Consider the following 15,814-nt stretch of genomic DNA (forward strand, 5'->3'; position numbering starts at 1 on the left):
ATTTCAATATTATCGCTTGCACAGTGCTCCTTGGGATGTTTAAAGCTTGGGAAATCTTTTTGTATCCAAATCCGGCTTTAAACTTCTTCACAACAGTATCTCGGACCTGCCTGGTGTGTTCCTTGTTCTTCATGATGCTCTCTGTGCTTTTAACGGACCTCTGAGACTATCACAGTGCAGGTGCATTTATACGGAGACTTGATTACACACAGGTGGATTGTATTTATGATCATTAGTCATTTAGGTCAACATTGGATCATTCAGAGATCCTCACTGAACTTCTGGAGAGAGTTTGCTGCACTGAAAGTAAAGGGGTTGAATAATTTTGCACGCCCAATTTTTCAGTTTTTGATTTGTTAAAAAAGTTTGAAATATTCAATAAATGTCGTTCCACTTCATGATTGTGTCCCACTTGTTGTTGATTCTTCACAAAAAAATACAGTTTTATATCTTTATGTTTGAAGCCTGAAATTGGCAAAAGGTCGCAAAGTTCAAGGGGGCCGAATACTTTCGCAAGGCACTGTATCTGCAATGCAATTAAAAGATAGCCGCACGTATCTAGACCTGACGACTGGTTATTATGTCTTTGTCACTCAATTAACACATTAAGTCTGCATCCTATGGGCCCTGGTCAAAAGTAGTGCACTTCAAAGGAAATAAGGAGCCATATGAGAAGCAGTCTAAAACATTAAAACCGACCTCCGTTTTGCTTAGCTTTGACCTTCCTACAGTGGTCTCAAATAGGACACTGAATCATCTCGACTCAGATGTTCGCAGCAAGGCCAGATCCTGTATTTCTGATACTGGCGGTGTTTATATCGGATTGCATTCATTATTTATACTTCTGTCAAATTTGACTTGCTACCTGCACACTCAGTATTGTAAAAACAAACTCTCGTCATAGGCTGAGCAATAGGTTTGAGGTCGTGCGCTCCTTACGTAAGATAGTGAAATACAGACCTCTCCCAGCTACCCAGCACTAAGACATTATACACACGTCACATAGCCTTCATTCAAGTACACGTACAGTTAGTCACGCAAACACACACGGATGAACAAACACATACCCCCCAACACATACACAGGTCCATAAGTCAACTGCAATATCTACAGGCAGAAGCTCTTCAACTAGCTTCGCTGACAGGCGGTGTCCGTGCCTACACTGCCAACACATGAACATGGTCCCTACAGACAGCTGGGCCAGTAAAGGCCAGTCAGTCCTAAGGATAACCAGAGCAGGGTGATGGAGACATGTACAAACATCAGGCAAACAAATCATGTCTCAGCTTTGTATTTTCCCTCATGACTCTGCATAAGACCCATTGACTAATGCTGATTATCCTCCCACACATTCCTCTCCTCAAGGCTGCATAACTCAACCTAACTCCCAACGACACAACCTTCCCTAGAATAATATCACTATGATCTACACAGCTTCTGGCTATATATGACCTGACCACCCTTTGCCTCCCACCTCCCACCTGTCAGATTGTCTGTTATCATATGTTCCTTCTAGGAATTTGTCATTACACTGTTAGTTGCTGTTGTTGGGTAGAAGTAAGTGTCTAAGAGTTCTGTTGAACAATTAGCAGGCTATAGCAGTGGGGAAACCAGGCAGGCAGCTAAACAATAGATCAGTCTGTCACAAAATGGAGTGCCTGTGCTCAATGGTAAATTTGCTCACAAATATATATATATATAGGCATCTGAATCAGTATTGGTCTTGTGGGTTGTTGATTTCATGCAGCACCTTATTTCTTCAAATATCACGCCGACCAACACTTCATCGCCCCGTTACCAGGCAACTACCACTTGTGTCAAAAAACAACAACAAAACATCACTCGTTCCATCGCTGAATTTCCATTCATTTTTCAGAAGATGCTAGGCTTAAAATGATACTGTCTGTGTTATTTCCCTCTTATTCAAGTCTGAAAGTCTGAATTATTTTTTCTCTTCAGCCAAAACCTCAAAGAAACCTTACATTTGTCATCCTGTGAAGAAAACGCAAAGTAATAATACTTTTGCTCCTCTCTCCATTTCCTCTCACCCTCTTCTGGGAAAATACCTCTTTGTACTTTCCAACAAGAGTGCTAAAGATCAATCCAATTCCACAGTCATGAATAAAATGTCACTTTGTCTTTTGATACAGAACTATGACATTTCAAGGGTCTGCCAAAAAGGTTAAATTAAGATATTCCTCTTTCTAGGGACCAGGAGAGGGGGGGGGTACTTCCAATGAGTGTAAGTAGTTCTCAGTCACTGATACTAAGAGCGTAATAGTTATTTTCTCATTTTAGCATGTTTCTATTGCAAATTTCTATGCACCTTAGCAGCCTGGTCGATTGTACTGTTGTGGTGTGTTTGTGTGTGTGTGTGTGTGTGTGTGTGTGTGTGTGTGTGGAAACAACATGTAACCTAATGGCTGGGGAAATAACAAAAGCCTGAATGAGAAACTAAGCTACATAGTAAACTGTGTTAAAAGTATTTAGTCTAACTATTTTCACCCAGAAAAAGATCCCATATCATCGGTCCCCAAAGTAAAATTCGGAAAAATTATTTATAACTTTGTTCTGGTCCCCCGACCATCCGCTCAAGAAAAAAATCTCCCCGCGGCTGAATGTAATTGGAATAGAGAATAGGGTGATATTTGAGACACAAACTTGCCTGAACAGAGTAAATTACCATATATAGGCATAATTTACTTCCATCATTACATCCAATAGTGTCTTCTCTCTCTCTGACCTGATGGAATATATCATCATCTATCGCTGCCAGATGCAGCAGCAGCTCTGACTCTCGGGTATATCATCGTCTCTGACTCTGGGGTATATCATCAGAACATCTCTGACCTTGGGATATATCAGCTCTGACTCTGGGATATATCATCCTCTCTGACTCTGGGGTATATCATCAGAACATCTCTGACCTTGGGATATATCAGCTCTGACTCTGGGATATATCATCAGAACATCTCTGACCACTGGGATATATCAGCTCTGACTCTGGGATATATCATCAGAACATCTCTGACCTTGGCATATATCAGCTCTGACTCTGGGATATATCATCCTCTCTGACTCTGGGGTATATCATCAGAACATCTCTGACCTTGGGATATATCAGCTCTGACTCTGGGATATATCATCAGAACATCTCTGACCACTGGGATATATCAGCTCTGACTCTGGGATATATCATCAGAACATCTCTGACCACTGGGATATATCAGCTCTGACTCTGGGATATATCATCAGAACATCTCTGACCTTGGCATATCTCAGCTCTGACTCTGGGGTATATCATCGCCTCTGACTCTGGGGTATATCATCGCCTCTGACTCTGGGGTACATCATCGCCTCTGACTCTGGGGTACATCATCGCCTCTGACTCTGGGGTACATCATCGCCTCTGACTCTGGGGTACATCATCGCCTCTGACTGGGGTACATCATCGCCTCTGACTCTGGGGTACATCATCGCCTCTGACTCTGGGGTACATCATCGCCTCTGACTCTGGGGTATATCATCGCCTCTGACTCTGGGGTATATCATCGCCTCTGACTCTGGGGTATATCATCGCCTCTGACTCTGGGGTATATCATCGCCTCTGACTCTGGGGTATATCATCCTCTCTGACTCTGGGGTATATCATCCTCTCTGACTCTGGGGTATATCATCCTCTCTGACTCTGGGGTATATCATCCTCTCTGACTCTGGGGTATATCATCCTCTCTGACTCTGGGGTATATCATCCTCTCTGACTCTGGGGTATATCATCCTCTCTGACTCTGGGGTATATCATCCTCTCTGACTCTGGGGTATATCATCCTCTCTGACTCTGGGGTATATCATCCTCTCTGACTCTGGGGTATATCATCCTCTCTGACTCTGGGGTATATCATCCTCTCTGACTCTGGGGTATATCATCCTCTCTGACTCTGGGGTATATCATCCTCTCTGACTCTGGGGTATATCATCCTCTCTGACTCTGGGGTATATCATCCTCTCTGACTCTGGGGTATATCATCTCTGACTCTTGGGTATATCATCTCTGACTCTTGGGTATATCATCTCTGACTCTTGGGTATATCATCTCTGACTCTGGGGTATATCATCTCTGACTCTGGGGTATATCATCTCTGACTCTGGGGTATATCATCTCTGACTCTGGGGTATATCATCTCTGACTCTCGGGTATATCATCTCTGACTCTGGGGTATATCATCTCTGACTCTTTGGTATATCATCTCTGACTCTGGGGTATATCATCTCTTACTGGGATATATCATCAGCACAACTGCATACTCAAACAAAAATGATCCTAATGGGGGAAAAATATGGATAAAAAAAGTTTCAGAAAGAGGAGAGAAGACAGGAATAAACCATTGTGCTCGTGGGTCATGCTGAAACCAAACGTGGTGGGAATGAAAACTAGCCTACACTGAGAGAATATAATACAGCGTAGTACAAGGCTTGTTCAACAGTAGGACAATAGGAACCATGTCCCTGATGATGAATGGTTGTAAGCTCCTGTAAAGAAAAATTACAATTAACAGATTCCAAGTCAGATAATAGACATAAAACATGTCCCATCCCAAGCACTCAACGTTTAGTAGAGGCTGAAAAGGCAGCAAGGATTCAGTTTGCTGGTGAAAATACTTCTACATATACAGGCAAAAAAGTATTTAGTCAGTCACCAATTGTGCAAGTTATCCCACTAAAGAAGATGAGAGAGGCCTGTAATTTTCATCATAGGTACACTTCAACTATGACAGACAAAATGAGAAAGAAAATCCAGAAAATCACATTGTAGGATTTTTAATGAATTTATTTGCAAAATATGGTGGAAAATAAGTATTTGGTCAATAACAAAAGTTTATCTCAATACTTTGTTATATACCCTTTGTTGGCAATGACAGATGTCAAACGTTTTCTGTAAGTCTTCACAAGGTTTTCACACATTGTTGCTGGTATTTTGGCCCATTCCTCCATGCAGATCTCCTCTAGAGCAGTGATGTTTTGGGGCTGTTACTGGGCAACACAGACTTTCAACTCCCTCCAAAGATTTTCTATGGGGTTGAGATCTGGAGACTGGCTAGGCCACTCCAGGACCTTGAAATGCTTCTTACGAAGCCACTCCTTCATTGCCAGAGCGGTGTGTTTAGGATCATTGTCATGCTGAAAGACCCAGCCACGTTTCATCTTCAATGCCCTTGCTGATGGAAGGAAGTTTTCACTCAAAATCTCACAATACATGGCCCCATTCATTCTTTCCTTTACACGGATCAGTCGTCCTGTTCCCTTTGCAGAAAAACAGCCCCAAACCATGATGCTTCACAGTAGGTATGGTGTTCTTTGGATGCAACTCAGCATTCTTTGTCCTCCAAACACGACGAGTTGAGTTTTTACCAATAAGTTATATTTTGGTTTCATCTGACCATATGACATTCTCCCAATCTTCTTCTGGATCATCCAAATGCTCCCTAGCATACTTCAGACGGGCCTGGACATGTACTGGCTTAAGCAGGGGGACACGTCTGGCACTGCAGGATTTGAGTCCCTGGCGGCGTAGTGTGTTACTGATGGTAGGCTTTGTTCCTTTGGTCCCAGCTCTCTGCAGGTCATTCACTAGGTCCCCCCGTGTGGTTCTGGGATTTTTGCTCACCGTTCTTGTGATCATTTTGACCCCACATGGTGAGATCTTGCGTGGAGCCCCAGATCGAGGGAGATTATCAGTGGTCTTGTATGTCTTCCATGTCCTAATAATTGCTCCCACAGTTGATTTCTTCAAACCAAGCTGCTTACCTATTGCAGATTCAGTCTTCCCAGCCTGGTGCAGGTCTACAATTGTGTTTCTGGTGTCCTTTGAAAACTCTTTGGTCTTGGCCATAGTGGAGTTTGAAGTGGGACTGTTTGAGGTTGTGGACAGGTGTCTTTTATACTGATAACAAGTTCAAACAGGTGCCATTAATAAAGGTAACGAGTGGAGGACAGAGGAGCCTCTTAAAGAAGAAGTTACAGGTCTGTGAGAGCCAGAAATATTGCTTGTTTGTAGGTGACCAAATACTTATTTCCCACCATAATTTGCAAATAAATTCATTAAAAATCCTACAATGTGATTTCTGGATTTTCTTTCTCATTTTGTCTGTCATAGTTGAAGTGTACCTATGATGAAAATTTACAGGCCTCTCTCATCTTTTTAAGTGGGAGAACTTGCACAATTGGTGGCTGACTAAATACTTTTTTGCCCTACTGTAAACCTAGCCCAGCTACACTGCTCAACAAAAAACGATTCTCACCATTGGGCCTGGTAAAAGACTAGAGGTAATGTATGCTAATAATAGACCCATAGAACCACTATACAATACAACATATAGCAGGCCAGGTTTGTACAGCACAGAAGCTTTTCAAGAAAAGAATACATGATTTCCTTGATATGAAATAGCATGGTCTGGTAAACAAAAACTAGTATTGTCCTATAAGCAATTCCTATGCCTCCTGTCCACTACCCTGTCTGACACATAACAAGAAAGACATTACAGACAAAATCTTTACAATTTACATACATTTAAAACATTAACATGTAGTGGAATAATTGTCCTATTGCATGGCTGAAAATACAAGTGAGTGGTGTGAAACTACAATAAGCCATTTCCATGCTTCCTGTCAACTACTCTGTTGAGTGGTCTGAAACTACAATCTAGCCTATAGTCATGAATCTTGTCCTTGAGTCAAAGCGATTTCCACTAGATGGGCCAGCTGCAAAAAAACACAAACCAACAAACAAACCAAAATATATCACACATATACATACACACACACACACACACACACACACTACCGGTCAAACGTTTTAAAACACCTACTCATTCCAGGGTTCTCTTTATGTTTGACTATTTTCTAATAATCATGAAGACATCAGTGAAGACATCAAAACACATATGGAATCATTAAGTAAACAAATCTAAATATATGTTATATTTGAGATTCTTGAAATAGCCACCCTTTGCCTTGAATATATGCTTTTGGGTCTTAATTTAAGGTTAGGGTTAGGAATTAGAGTCAGCAGTGTGGTTTAGGTTAGGGTTAGGAATTAGGGTCAGCAGTGTGGTTTAGGTTAGGGTTAAGATTATGGTTAAGCATTAAGGTTAGGGTTAAGGTTAGGGTTAAGATTATGGTTAAGCGTTAAGGTTAGGGTTAAGATTATGGTTAAGCATTAAGGTTAGGGTTAAGGTTACGGTTAAGATTATGGTTAAGCATTAAGGTTAGGGTTAAGATTATGGTTAAGAGTTAAGGTTAGGGTTAAGGTTAGGGTTAAGATTATGGTTAAGCATTAAGGTTAGGGTTAAGGTTAGGGTTAAGGTTATGGTTAAGCATTAAGGTTAGGGTTAAGGTTACGGTTAAGATTATGGTTAAGCATTAAGGTTAGGGTTAAGATTATGGTTAAGCGTTAAGGTTAGGGTTAAGGTTAGGGTTAAGCATTAAGGTTAGGGTTAAGGTTAGGGTTAAGATTATGGTTAAGCATTAAGGTTAGGGTTAAGGTTAAGATTATGGTTAAGCATTAGGTTAGGGTTAAGATTATGGCTAAGCATTAAGGTTAGGGTTAAGATTATGGTTAAGCATTAAGGTTAGGGTTAAGGTTAGGGTTAAGATTATGGTTAAGCATTAAGGTTAGGGTTAAGGTTAGGGTTAAGCATTAAGGTTAGGGTTAAGGTTAGGGTTAAGATTATGGTTAAGCATTAAGGTTAGGGTTAAGATTATGGTTAAGCATTAAGGTTAGGGTTAAGGTTAGGGTTAAGATTATGGTTAAGCATTAAGGTTAGGGTTAAGGTTAGGGTTAAGATTATGGTTAAGCATTAAGGTTAGGGTTAAGGTTAGGGTTAAGATTATGGTTAAGCATTAAGGTTAGGGTTAAGGTTAGGGTTAAGGTTAGGGTTAAGGTTAGGGTTAAGGTTAGGGTTAAGCATTAAGGTTAGGGTTAAGCATTAAGGTTAGGGTTAAGCATTAAGGTTAGGGTTAAGCATTAAGGTTAGGGTTAAGGTTAGGGTTAAGATTATGGTTAAGCATTAAGGTTAAGGGTTAAGGTTAGGGTTAGGGTTAAGGTTAAGATTATGGTTAAGCATTAAGGTTAGGGTTAAGGTTAGGGTTAAGATTATGGTTAAGCATTAAGGTTAGGGTTAAGATTATGGTTAAGCATTAAGGTTAGGGTTATGTTTAAAATCAGATTTTAGAACTTTGTGGCTGTGCCAGCTAGTGACCACTCTGCAGGGCAGCCTCCAGATTCATGATGAGAAAAAGGTTGAACATGCAATACGTCTTGTCAACAGCAACCTTTAAGCATAGTATCTTATTGATACCTCAAATGTGTGATTTGTCCTGTTTCTTTTTGTAATATCCCGTGTTGTATGGTGTGTTTCCATGTGATTTAATTTCCACATCCATACTGCCTGCTTTAAAAAGGTACAGACTGCAATTCAACTTCTTGTCGTTTGTAAACAACAGAGTAATAACACCATATATAATAATAAAGACAGACAGTGGTGCTAAACTCATTATATTCTTCAGGAATCAATGGGTATACATCAATCATTGAAATGACCATTAAACAGCTTCCCAAATCCCAGACTGCCCGCTTTAGGTCCAGCTCTCCCTTCTCTGAGACTCTCCCCTCAGCCCACTCTGACTGGGAGGCTCGGTGAGAAATAAGGCTGAATACTGCTGGCCCTGACAGGACCCAATCCCTCATCTGCTGGGATTTATGGAAGAAAATCAAAGTTGTTCAGCTCCTACATCTCATCACACACACACACACACACACACACACACACACACACACACACACACACACACACACACACACACACACACACACACACACACACACACACACACACACACACACACACACACACACACACACACAGACACACACACACACACACACACACAAACACACAAACACAGCATTTCGTGTCAGTGTTTGTGCTTTGAAGGATCTAACAGAGACATCCATCCATCACCTGAGCCACGGCAGCCAGACAGGGTCTGTTTATGGAATGTATGGCCACATTTGGATGGTAGCAGAGTGCGTGTGTAAAAGAGGGGTAAGGCAGAGAGAGAGAAAGAGAGACAGAGACAGAGAAAGAGTTTGAGTTTTAAAGAACCTTTATTGGGTCTGGGAAACCCACAGCACAATAAAGGCTCAAACAACAACGCAGATCTCATGGGGTGTCCAGGCTAACCAAGATAGTAAGGATTTTATGGTTTCCTTTTGTTTCCTTTCATCAGTGCTTCAAGATCTGCCAACTGCTCACATGGACAAGAGAATGCTTTACGTCCAAAGGCTGTCCCATGGTCTACTGTCCCAACAATGTTGTGAAGCTCTAGTTTACACTGAGTGTCTGTGAATCCCATCAGCAGTCTTCTTCGCCTCATTTCTCTCTTTCACCTTCGTTCCCAGAAGGGAGGAGCAGCAGTGTATTGATTTCTGCAGGGCAGACCCTGCCGGACTCACCTTCTGTACGGGATCAGTGGGAGGCTGTTCTTTGTCCACCAGGTAGAAGTGATAACCTCCTGGGCCCTCATCCAGATAGACGACCTTTCCAACCTAAGGGCCAACTAAGGGCCAACCAAGCTGCTTAGCATTGCTGACAGCCTGGCTAGAGTGTAGAGTCAGACCCAGGAAGTCCCACTACATAATTGTAGGTCAGTTGAGCCACAAAGCGACCATCCTCTGGCCCAGTTGACCATTGTCTTGCTCCATTTTCCATCATAAGGGCCCTTACAAGTTGCATCCCTCTTCAAACTCTTTGAAATCTTCATGCCGAGCACATCTCGGTAAAAGGTGCCTGTTTAGCTTCGGTCACCCACTTTGAAAACGAACTGCAAGGCTCACCTCAAGGCCATGATAACCCAAGAGAGTTTGTTATGTACTATACGATTATATATCACCCTCAGTTTGTCTAAGTTGATTGAGGATCCTTGAAATTGATTGCCATATAGAAAAGATAAAGGAAAAGCAGAAGAAACAACAGAAAAACCAGACAAAGAGAAAAAAACATCATTTCAGACACCCGGCTCTGAAACAGGTTATGTCATTTCAAAACACCCGGCTCTGAAACAGGTTATGTCATTTCAAACATCCGGCTCTGAAACAGGTTATGTCATTTCAAACACCCGGCTCTGAAACAGGTTATGTCATTTCAAACACCCGGCTCTGAAACAGGTTATGTCATTACAAACACCCGGCTCTGAAACAGGTTATGTCATTTCAAACACCCGGCTCTGAAATAGGTTATGTTATTTCAAACACCCGGCTCTGAAACAGGTTATGCCATTTCAAACACCCGGCTCTGAAACAGGTTATGTCATTACAAACACCCGGCTCTGAAACAGGTTATGTCATTTCAAACACCCGGCTCTGAAATAGGTTATGTTATTTCATTTTTATTGGACTCTAGAGCGGGGTGTTTCTGGACTCTAGAGCGGGGTGTTTCTGGACTCTAGAGCGGGGTGTTTCTGGACTCCAGAGCGAGGTGTTTCTGGACTCCAGAGCGGGGTGTTTCTGGACTCCAGAGCGGGGTGTTTCTGGACTCCAGAGCGGGGTGTTTCTGGACTCTAGAGCGGGGTGTTTCTGGACTCTAGAGCGGGGTGTTTCTGGACTCTAGAGCGGGGTGTTTCTGGACTCTAGAGCGGGGTGTTTCTGGACTCTAAAGCGGGGTGTTTCTGGACTCCAGAGCGGGGTGTTTCTGGACTCTAGAGCGGGGTGTTTCTGGACTCTAGAGCGGGGTGTTTCTGGACTCTAGAGCGGGGTGTTTCTGGACTCTAGAGCGGGGTGTTTCTGGACTCCAGAGCGAGGTGTTTCTGGACTCCAGAGCGGGGTGTTTCTGGACTCCAGAGCGGGGTGTTTCTGGACTCCAGAGCGGGGTGTTTCTGGACTCTAGAGCGGGGTGTTTCTGGACTCTAGAGCGGGGTGTTTCTGGACTCTAGAGCGGGGTGTTTCTGGACTCTAGAGCGGGGTGTTTCTGGACTCTAGAGCGGGGTGTTTCTGGACTCTAAAGCGGGGTGTTTCTGGACTCCAGAGCGGGGTGTTTCTGGACTCTAGAGCGGGGTGTTTCTGGACTCTAGAGCGGGGTGTTTCTGGACTCTAGAGCGGGGTGTTTCTGGACTCTAGAGCGGGGTGTTTCTGGACTCCAGAGCGGGGTGTTTCTGGACTCCAGAGCGGGGTGTTTCTGGACTCCAGAGCGAGGTGTTTCTGGACTCCAGAGCGGGGTGTTTCTGGACTCCAGAGCATACTTGGGCGGTATCGTTTAAAGTCAAGTATGACAACAGACTGTATATGGCTTAAAATAGTATAGGTAGTTAACTGTGTTTTGAGTGTGGGGATGTTGGCCATAAATGACATGCTTGCCTGAAAAGGTAGAAGGCGGAAGGAGGGGCATAGGTGGTCCTCGTAATGCCTGGGCCCACTGATGTAGGGAGAGGTGGGCCGACAGTGGTAGAGCAGCCACAAGCACCTGTTGCTGAGGAACAAGTTGTCCGTGTTGAGGGTACTGAGTTGCAGCTTATACCAGAGGGGAACATAGCGTCTGATGTGCAGCAGAAAAATATTCTTGTAGGACCTCAGGATGGATTTGGGGAGCCACTTCCCCAGACTAGTGAGTAGATGCGCAGCACGAGTGATGGGGTACAGGAGGGGGTTCAGGTGGGGCTAGCCTCCCAGGTAGTGGAGGAGATGCCCGGTATGAGTGATGGGGTGCAAGTGGGGAGTGTTGAGAGTGATGTGGCTGAGGGGAGTCAGGGGTCTGTGGCCTCAGTTGAGGAGGATCAGAAGGATATGGACGTCTCTGTTGATATGATAGCATCTGGTGACGACTCAATTTACAATCTAGAGGAGGTAAATGGGTTCCTGGATCAGACTTTTGGGAAATCTGTCAAATTGGCAGATTTTTGTTTTAATGTTGATAAGTTTGTGAGGTGTTACAGAAGATGGTGGGGTTAGATCAGTTGAGTGTGAAGAAGCGTTTCCGCTTGAGGACATTTGTTACTGCTATCACTGGTAGTGGGAAACGTGGTAAGGTTAAGAGAAAATTAAAACAATGATGATGTTCATGCCAGTGACAGAGAAAGAGAGAGTGAGAGACAGACAGAGAAAGAGAGAGAGAAAGAGAGAGTGAGAGACAGACAGAGAAAGAGAGACAGAAAGAGAGAGTGAGAGAGAGAGAGAGAGACATAGAAAGAGAGAGTGAGAGACAGAGAGAAAGAGAGACAGAGAAAGAGAGAGTGAGAGATAGACAGAGAGAGAGAAAAATATACAATAGTAGGCAGACAGCTTCCTCTGATCATGTCGGAGATGAAAGCTGATCTGGTGATTTAACTGATCAATAAGTAATTATGATCAATAGTGTAATCACTACGTGCACCACACTGCATAATGCAGGAAGGTACACCTGGAGGTTTCAATGGGAAGGTGAGAGGTCAGAGGTTACAGGTAAAGATTATTTTCAATACTTCAACACACAAAGGCATGTGGTGTTGGGTTGTCTTGGAGCCCTGGGAGTTTACAAAGAAAGCTGTGCTTTAATCTGAGCCCACGTTCTCTATCCTCTTTCTACTCGGTCCTTGTGCTATGGCCATATGGCAGAACAGAAGACACAGGAAGTATTGAAAAGGAAAGGTGAACTGTGAAGCAGTAAATCAACTTTTGACAGGTTGGTTGATGACTATGTTTGTAATGTGTCTCTCTGAAAAACCCTTGTGTCCCTGGAAACCAAAGAGGACCAAAGTGAAAGCAGTGCTCCGCTCTCATCTCAGCCAAGGCTATCTCTCCTACATAGGTTGTCCTTGTGATCTGGCCAGATGGCAGGAGATACAGCAGGACTCAGAAGTGAAGGCATTGTCAACTACAGAACAGTTACTTGGTACACGTTGGTTGGTGGTAATGCTTGTAGTATCTCTGAAGACTAGCATCCCCTTGTGTCCCCAGAAAACCACAGAGGGCCAAGGCTCTGAGTTCCATTTTCCTCTGCAACCATCAATTAATTTATTCAATATCCATGCACCCGGGGCACACCAGGAATGTGACTTTAATTGCTGAGTAGCTGAGCCAGCTTAGGACAAGACAGATGAGTTAGGCAGATTTAGGCCAGTTTCGGTCATTTCTCCACCCAACACAGGAAATACTCACAGATGCTCGTTTCGTCATAAACATTGTGTTAGACCAGCAACAGAAGGGAAATATTACATCTAGATTTGGCTAGATTAACCCCTGATTCCTTATGCTACAAAAGGTAGGCTAACTACTGTGGGTTTCAGAGAGAGATAAGGTTGAGAGAAAGAGACAAGAGAGAGAGAGATGGGAGAGAGGTGGGAGAGAGATGGGAGAGAGATGGGACAGACATGGGCCAATAAAGTAATGAAGTGTCATAATTTGCCAGCACAGATGGCAGACTTGGCACCTTGCTGATTTTCATTGTTCTTGCAGAAAGTCTGCTATAGAGAGACTGTCAGTCCTTTGAACACAGCAGCAGTGAGGAAGGAGAGTTGTTCTCTCAACCTGTCAACCCTACCACATTATCAATGTATGCCTTCTGACAGAAACGTGCTGATAAGACAAAATAACACGCTGTGGAAAATAATTGGATATGAACATCCACAACACAAACAGCTCACTTTTCTTCATCTAAATTGCTCATATTTGACAAGTAGACATTCTCGCTCTCTCTATGTCTCTGTCTCTGGCTCTGTCGCTCTCTGTCTCCGTCTCTTGCTGTGTCTCTGTCTCTTGCTCTGTCTCTCGCTCTTTCTCTCCCTGTCTCTCTCCCTGTCTCTCTCCCTGTCTCTCTCCCCGTCTCTCTCCCCGTCTCTCTCCCCGTCTCTCTCTCTGTCTCTCTAAGAGACAGCAAATGTTGTTTTCATCATTTTGTTCAAATGCCTCTTCGCTTGCTCCTGTCTACATGCATCCTCTAGCAAGCCTCCCAGAGGACGATTTAGTTTACAGTAACAGAGATGTGAACAACCATTCAGGGGATGTCTTTAATAAAGATACATCTATGCAGTCAAATGGGATATAAACACAGTGAACAGTGATCAAATATCTTCCTGTATTTCTGTTTCATGACAAACCATGGCGTAGTTGCGTTCCATCCCTGGGATAATACTATTTATATTCTCAAATCTTTAGTAGGCCTACCATATACGCTTGTATGCCAATGGTGTGATCCACACTTGAATGGGTGAGTGATAAGACAGATGACCAAACAGAATGTTGACCACTGACCGTGTGTGTGTTGTGTGCATTGGGTCCTCTCTCCTCACTTTCCTATGGTTATGGAGATCAGCAAAAAGAAAGAATAGCTTTACTGACAGATCTCAGAGCAGCCCGTAAATCAAACTCCCAGTCAGACCAGTGATGTTGATCGTGACTGATGAACTGTGATAAGACTGTGGAGCTTTCTCTCAATCAGACCAGTGATGTTGATCGTGACTGATGAACTGTGATAAGACTGGAGCTTTCTCTCAATCAGACCAGTGATGTTGATCGTGACTGATGAACTGTGATAAGACTGTGGAGCTTTGTCCTCAACCAACAGTTTGGCACCTCAGAAACACAGTGCATTTTGTGGACAAATGACCATTTCCACTGAGCCGACAACGCATCGAGGTGACACAAACTTGAAGCGAGGTCTTCCTGGAAGCAGGCAGATACGGGCTGAATTTGAAATGGCACCCTATTCCCTACACTGTATGTAGTGCACTACCTAGGCCCTACACAGGCACTACATACAGTGTAGGTAATAGTGTGTGTGTGTGTGTGTTTCCTGCTCATTAAACACAGAAGGGTCATCTTCCACCCGACTCCTCGCAGGAGGGCTGTGCTGGAGATGGACGGGGACACACACACACACACACTTCACAGTGTTGGAGATGGATACATTTACAGCAGCCTGAGGGCTGTGCTGGAGATGGACGGACACACACACACACACACACACTTCACAGTGTTGGAGATGGATACATTTACAGCAGCCTGAGGGCTGTGCTGGAGATGGATGAACACACACACACACACTTCACAGTGTTGGAGATGGATACATTTACAGCAGCCTGAGGGCTGTGCTGGAGATGGACGGACACACACACACACACACATTTCACAGTGTTGGAGATGGATACATTTACAGCAGCCTGAGGGCTGTAAGGTATGGGCACCAACATAAGCCATAGCCCCTCCATTACAAGCCACAGTGATAGGCTTCTGTTTGATTATATTATTAGGATAAAACTCTAATGGCTCTATCGTTTAAAAATACTGATGATAATCATGGAAAGCATGATCTCGTTTAAAGCACACTGCTGCCCCGATTCATTCGGTGTAACCTCACAGAGCCACACAATTTGATCACCCTGTAGCAGGATAACTTTCCTGCAATGTAGAATATTTCAGTTTAAAAAGGCTTCTGAAGTTTGTAATTTCCACTTTGAAATTCCAGACATGATGTATCAACCCCAACAGAAATGTCCCCTAATAATCATCATCTATATAATAATTCACGTTTCCTGTTTCTGCAGGATTAATTTCCTGCTGTAGCAAACTAGCTCAAATGAAGGTCTTACATGAGTCTGTGATGTCTGGGATCGGGTCACACAGAAGACTGGAGCTGGGAGGTGTTCTCCTTCTAATGAAAAGTGAGGCAGAGACACAGGTGGACAGGCTGTTGGGATAGGACTTGGGGGGAGTAGCACACACCGACGCACACGCACACGCACACACACACACACACAGTGTCTGGCTGAGAGTTCAGCTGTGTGATAG

At 43.6% G+C, this 15,814-nt stretch overlaps 1 protein-coding gene and 1 pseudogene across 1 annotated transcript in view; both read right to left on the reverse strand.

Moving 5' to 3' along the window:
• The window catches only part of LOC110499897 (transmembrane protein 263), a 42,363-nt gene that overhangs the window by 21,586 nt on the left and 4,963 nt on the right, over positions 1-15,814 (reverse strand). The gene's annotated exons all lie outside the window — the stretch shown is intronic.
• On the reverse strand, positions 9,102-9,895 carry LOC110499887 (glyoxalase domain-containing protein 4 pseudogene; annotated as a pseudogene).

The sequence above is a fragment of the Oncorhynchus mykiss genome, chromosome 2 (genome assembly GCF_057628025.1).
Source record: "Oncorhynchus mykiss isolate SJ-2025 chromosome 2, ASM5762802v1, whole genome shotgun sequence".
Taxonomy (NCBI): Eukaryota; Metazoa; Chordata; class Actinopteri; order Salmoniformes; family Salmonidae; genus Oncorhynchus; species Oncorhynchus mykiss.